Source organism: Desmodus rotundus, chromosome 10 (genome assembly GCF_022682495.2).
Source record: "Desmodus rotundus isolate HL8 chromosome 10, HLdesRot8A.1, whole genome shotgun sequence".
Lineage (NCBI taxonomy): Eukaryota > Metazoa > Chordata > Mammalia > Chiroptera > Phyllostomidae > Desmodus > Desmodus rotundus.
Window position 1 is genome coordinate 8,056,322 of NC_071396.1, and position 6,000 is coordinate 8,062,321.

The window sequence follows — 6,000 nt, forward strand, 5'->3', positions numbered from 1 at the left end:
GCAGGTGGGAGACCCCTTCCACTTTCTTAACTCCAAAACGGACACAAAAAGTAATTATCCTCATTTCTAAGGACATCATGAGAATGTTCTAGGATTATGAAGGGGGTTAGAAAATGTTGAACATGGTCATGAAGGAAAAAAGGGAAACAACAAAAGTTGTGAATATTTCATACAGTTATATTTCAAATTCCAGAAACTTTTAAAATAAAGTTTAATAGGATGAATGTGGTATTAGAAACGTGCCAACATGAAAATGACAAACTCTACTTTTTGTTACTGAGATGCTAGATTAAATAAACATTCAAGGTGTGTGAGCCTCGGGCTGACTTTGGGTCACAGAATCACACATCTCTCATTTCAACAGTAGCTGCTATGAGAGATGAGCTGGGCTGAACAGTATCACCACCTTATTACACTGAGGTTCTGAGAATCTCGCTGATACAGTACCACCAAGTTATACCAGGTACAGAATTAAAACAGTAAAGGCGCTATGGGGAAGCTCTGCCCCAGATACACTCTCATCCTGAGGAACAGCCTTTTTAATTGTTTTTTTCAAGATCTTATTCATTTGTTTTACAGAGAGGGGGAAGGAGAGTGAAACATCAGTATGCGAGAGGAACATCTGCTGGTTGCCTCTCAAACACACCCCGAGCGGGACCAAACCCGCAAGCCAGCCATGTGCCCTGACCAGGAATCGAGTCTGCAGCGATGGTGCCCGACAAACAGAACCGCAGCAGTCAGGGCGAGGAATATTCCTGAGAGAAATCTGCCTGGCATTTCGCTGAGGGGTGATCAACAAGCAAGCCAGAGTGAGGCGGCACTTTCCCACCTACTCACAAGACCTTTATCACACCCAAGAAGCTTAGCCACATTTCCTTACATCGTCCAATAGCCACTCCTTATTCAAATTTTTCAAATGGTCAACAGAATGTTGCTTGTAGCCCTCTTTTGGAAACACAGTCCCCTACCCTTCTTTTACTCCCTCTTAACCTTGACTTTGGAAGAGGCAAGTCCGATTTTCTTGTAGACTATCTCTCATTCTAGATTCGTCTGCTGGATTCGACTTGTGACCACACTGTATTTCCGCCCACTGGGTACCAGGCCCTTGCTCGGTTTCCAGGTCAATGTTGTTGTCACAGCACCCGACACAGGTGCTGTGCACTTCAAACTGCACAATGACAGAGGGCCCTGCTTGTAGAGATGCGGAGCTTGATCAGCTGGTCAAATGGGACCGTGCGATATTTCTGTAACAGAAATACGTTTTCCTTTTGCACTGGCAGGCCCTGTGTGGACGGCACTGCACATCGCGAGAACGCGTTGTTTCCAAGCAGCATTCAAGCGAATACTGTATTTTCGTAGCCTTTCCTAATCCTCGCTCAGCGGTGATTTTCTAATGCTCTCCTTCTAGCTCTATTTTCTACGCTCACACTATTCTTCCTAAAGAAGCACGTTCTTCCCTCAGTGCTTAGTAAGCTTTGTTTTATTAAAAAAAATAACAGAACAGATGCTAATTCTTCCCTTTCCTTTAACTGTTAATTTTCAGTGGTATAATAGTATGGTAACAAAATATCAAAAGTTGAAAAGCACCCTTTTAAAGTGTTCCAAAACCTCGAGTCTTTTTCGTTCATAACCTGCAGTCAGCTCAAACCAGCGGTTTCACCATAGGCATACTCTGCTCTGTCGTGGGTTTATAAAACCTAGGTAGAGGATGGTTATTTACTATAACACAATCCACTTGCTTTAGATGCTGTTTGGGTCCCGGTGATCAAACAGTTCATCTCATACTCAGGAGGATATTACGGAGAGGTGAAATCTCAGATGATGGTTAACAACAGTGAGAGCTAGACTAGACAGTGTAGGGAATTTGGCCAAATGTCCTCAATGGGCAAGTGTCACTGTGCCGAGGGGAGAGGAAGTTTACTACACGGCCGGGTACTGAGGAAAGGGACCGGCACGAGAAGAGATGAAGGGACTTGAGATGGTCTTCCCTCTTTCCACTGGACTCTGTCCTCCCATCTCCTTTGTACTATGGAAGTCATTTTGACTCATGAAAACAACCGTAAGCAGTTCCAGAAGAATGAAACGACTGCAGATTTATTCTTCCTCCTCTTTGTTTATTTCTTTTACCATAGGACTTAAAAGGCACTTGTTTCAATGCAGACCATAGCGCAGTGAGTAATTTCCCATGCCAGGACAAAGCCCCCGAAAGGTCTGAGATGCCGCCAGAGATAATCGGGGCTCCCCTTGTTCCTCTGTCTGTGCCTTTCCCACTGCCTCCCCCTTCCCCTGGAGAATTGTACTCAACTGTTGAGAGCTAATAAAACCTATTGAACGTTCTGTCTTCCTTTGTAAGGTGCCAGGCATTGATTTTGTTCAAAACACCGTAGGTGGTGCCTACTTGTTCCACGCTCTTTGCCAGTCATTGGAATGGAGCACAGTGGGAGAAGGGGGAAGCCGGGAGACTCCAGCGGAGGAAGGACGAGGAGGTGGGAGTTGCTGCTCTGACTGTAAGAGTCTGCTCCGTTACAGAAAGAGAGCCAGAACTGTGGTTTTCATATTTATAGGAAAGAAAAAAACACATGCTGTAGAGAGAGTGCCATAACATTTTCTCCTTCCCTGTCTCATTTATTTCACTTTTTTCCCCCCAAGGAAATGGTCAATTGAAAAAAAAATCACAGTGTTGCGCCAAAGAGTCCAATCAGAGTTAAAGTCCATGTATGAAGGAATGGGGCAAGTCCAGGTGAAGTTCTGGGGTGGTGGGGGGAGCCGTCTGACCGAGGAAGGACCACCTCCAAGTTTCACTGTGGCAACCCCACTCAGGAGAACAAGCGGAGAATGAATGCCAGCACAAACGTTACTGTAACAGGATAAGTGGGGGGAGGCTGCCCTTGGCAAGAGAACTAAGCCTGCTCGTTTTCATAGTGCAAGAGAGAGAGGGAGAGACAGACCCTGGGCTCGCTCACCAGGTGCGTTCTGTAAGCTTCCCCTGGTCCCGTTTCATTAGCTCCTCCAATATTATTGCCAGAGGCTTCAAAGCGATACAGAGAGAGGCTTGCCATCCTGCTGCACTCATTTTGACTTCTGTTTGGATTTCACGGTTTGCCTACTAAAAAAAAAATTATTTTTTTGGTCAGTGAAAAATAAGAAAGCATCTCAGAAATCAGTGAGCTTCAATTTATAGGGGTTGAATCCAAAAGCAAAATTCTGGCGACATTTTTTAGAACCTCTTTGTCATGTGCTTGCCTGGTTCACGGTCAAGTGCAGGTATTGAACTCGCAGCATGGAGGTGATGTCGCAGCTTTTATTTACTGTTGTTTGAAGAAACGTTAAGTTTCTTGGCAGCATGTGTAGAAGCACATTGCAATTTCTTTCCATCTCAATGCAGTGGGATAAATTTGGGGGCTTTTATTTTACTTTTGTTTTGTCTTTTTTCTAAAGAATGTGGTATCTCTCTACCTCACCCCATCCACCAGCTTCCCCTCACTCTCCACTTGGAGCAAAGTCAGGCAACTGGGCATGTGCCTTCATGTCCTTGGGGAGACCACGGCGCGAAACAAATGCAGAAAGAAAGAGCGTCCATGAGCTTGAACTTCCGAATAGAAATTTCAAACTTATGGCCAAATATTTCTTTGAAAGTTCTAAAATTTTGGTTTGGGGGATATCTAAAGCATGATTCCTAAGGGGAGTCAGGGTATAAGAGGATCAGACAAAAACAAAATTAGTCGTATTTTTCTAGCTCTTAGCCTCTACGAAGATTCCATGTGCTGAGAAGAGAAAGAGGCAGGGATTCAGTAAGAGAGTTGGGATGGTCCCTGAGAAGTGGCCGGGTGTCCTGCTTTTTCTTCTTCTCCAGCAGTCCCCAGTTTGGGGAAAATGAGAATAGAAGTATGGCTCTGCTCCACCTTCTGCCAGCGCCCAAGGAGACAGTCACACTCTGGGACCCCTCGCACACGGTGGTTCAGGAGGAGTAGTAAGTGCAGCATCCAGCCAGGGAAGAGTCAGATGGCATGACGGAATTCCCTTCGAAGGAGTGTGGCCTACACAGAGACGAATTTGTTCTACTAGCCCCACAGAAGGTTGGCTGAGACAGCCAAGGCCAAGGGCTCAGCGGTGAACTCTGCAGTCCCAGGACTGGAGTCAGAGCCTGATTGTATCAGCCACCTGCCAAGACTGATGGTCTGTAATAATGGTCTGTATCTTGATAAGAATTCCACATTGTATCAAGATATATAATATCTATGAGATTTAAAAATCAATATGCATCCCTGTGTTCATTGCAGCATTATTTACAATAGCCAAGGTATGGAAAACACCTAAGTTTCCACGTGTGTATGTGTGAACTTTAATGGAATATTATTCAGCCATTAAAAGAATGAAGTTTTGTCATTTGGGTCAACATGGATGAACTTGGCATTATGTTGGACAGAGAAAGACAAATGCCATATGATTTCACTTATATGTGGGATCTGAAAAATAAAACAAACGAAACAGAAACAAACTCCCAGATAAAGAAAGCAAAGTGATGGTGGTCCCAGCGGAGGCAGGTTGGGAGACAGGTGGAAAAGATGAAGGGGATTAAGAAGTACAAACTGCCTGCTATAAAATAAGCCATGGGGATATTAATATACAGCCCAGGGAATGTAGTCAATAATATGGTAATAACTGTACACGATGACAGATGGTGAGTAGACTTAGTACGGTGATCACTTCATAAGGGATACCAATGTCTAACTATTATGCTGTACACCTGAAACTAATCTAATATTGTAACATAGCATGTCAACTATAATTTAAAAAGTCCATTGGATGGCAAAGGAAAAGGCCAATCTCAGACACTCTCTAAAATTTCAAGAGCTCTGAATGAGATGTCACATTTGGCTAAACCCACACACGCACGCACACACAGAAGCTGGAATGAGGAGCAAATAGAGAGGTACAAATAATCGGACATTTGCACCCTTACCTACCCTGTTTTCATTTTCAGGGCAAGTGGCGTTTGTGACATTCAGTTATACAATGGATAGTTCAATGTAATTGCATATACAACGCTTGCTGTACCCAGTCCAGTACTAACTCTGAAGAAGATGTCACTGCTTCTGCACAGAGATACAAAGAGCCACGTCTGGGCTTAACAGAGGTAGACCAACAAGAGGAAGCAATGAACACATTTCTTCTGGAACAGAGAGTTTCATGGGAGCACAGGTAGTAGGTTGATGAGAAGCAATTCTTTGAGTTTGGAAGAACACAAGGTAAGCCTTCTCGTGAGGGCTCCTGGAAATTCATTTTCATGCTGGACTGTAATTCAAAATTAAACCAAGCATTTATTTATGTATCTATCTATTATTGATTTACTGACTTATTTAATAGATCTTTAAACTAAATTACCTTCCTTTGTCAATCTGTAAAACCTGGGGCTGGCTTTCTCCACTATGAGTGGGTGAACACACAGGAAAACTTATTTATAATGTTAACCTCAGAAATGTATTATTTGGCATGTAAACCTACTGCTGAAGGAGAGGGGAAAGTTTAAAGCATTCCAGGAAAAAGAGGGAGTTTTGTTTCAAAAAATCATCTCCTGTATCAGATTACCTGGACCACCTCTTCATTTTCATAGAATGGATAACAGGATACAAACTGATAATAATGTTGGGTATCACTTCAACTCTCTGAGTGTACGGGATGATATAATGTGAGTGACAAAATACCATTTCCCTAACTGCATTGTGAACCAGGAATATGGAAGTGAGACAACGATATAGCGGGATAGTCTTAGGACAGACCTTAGGGAAGTTTGTAAAATCCTGGAAGGTGTTTTCAAGCCAGGTCCTGGGAATTAGCAAGAAGGTAAGTCCTTGAAACAGTAAAACAAATACTGAAACTGAAATTACACTGAGAAAATGTTAGATAATGTTAGATATACAATCCTCAGGGGTGATTGGAAAGCCATTAGTCCCAGAAGAGAATTGAACAAATAACCCCTCAAGGCTCCAAGGCTTCAGA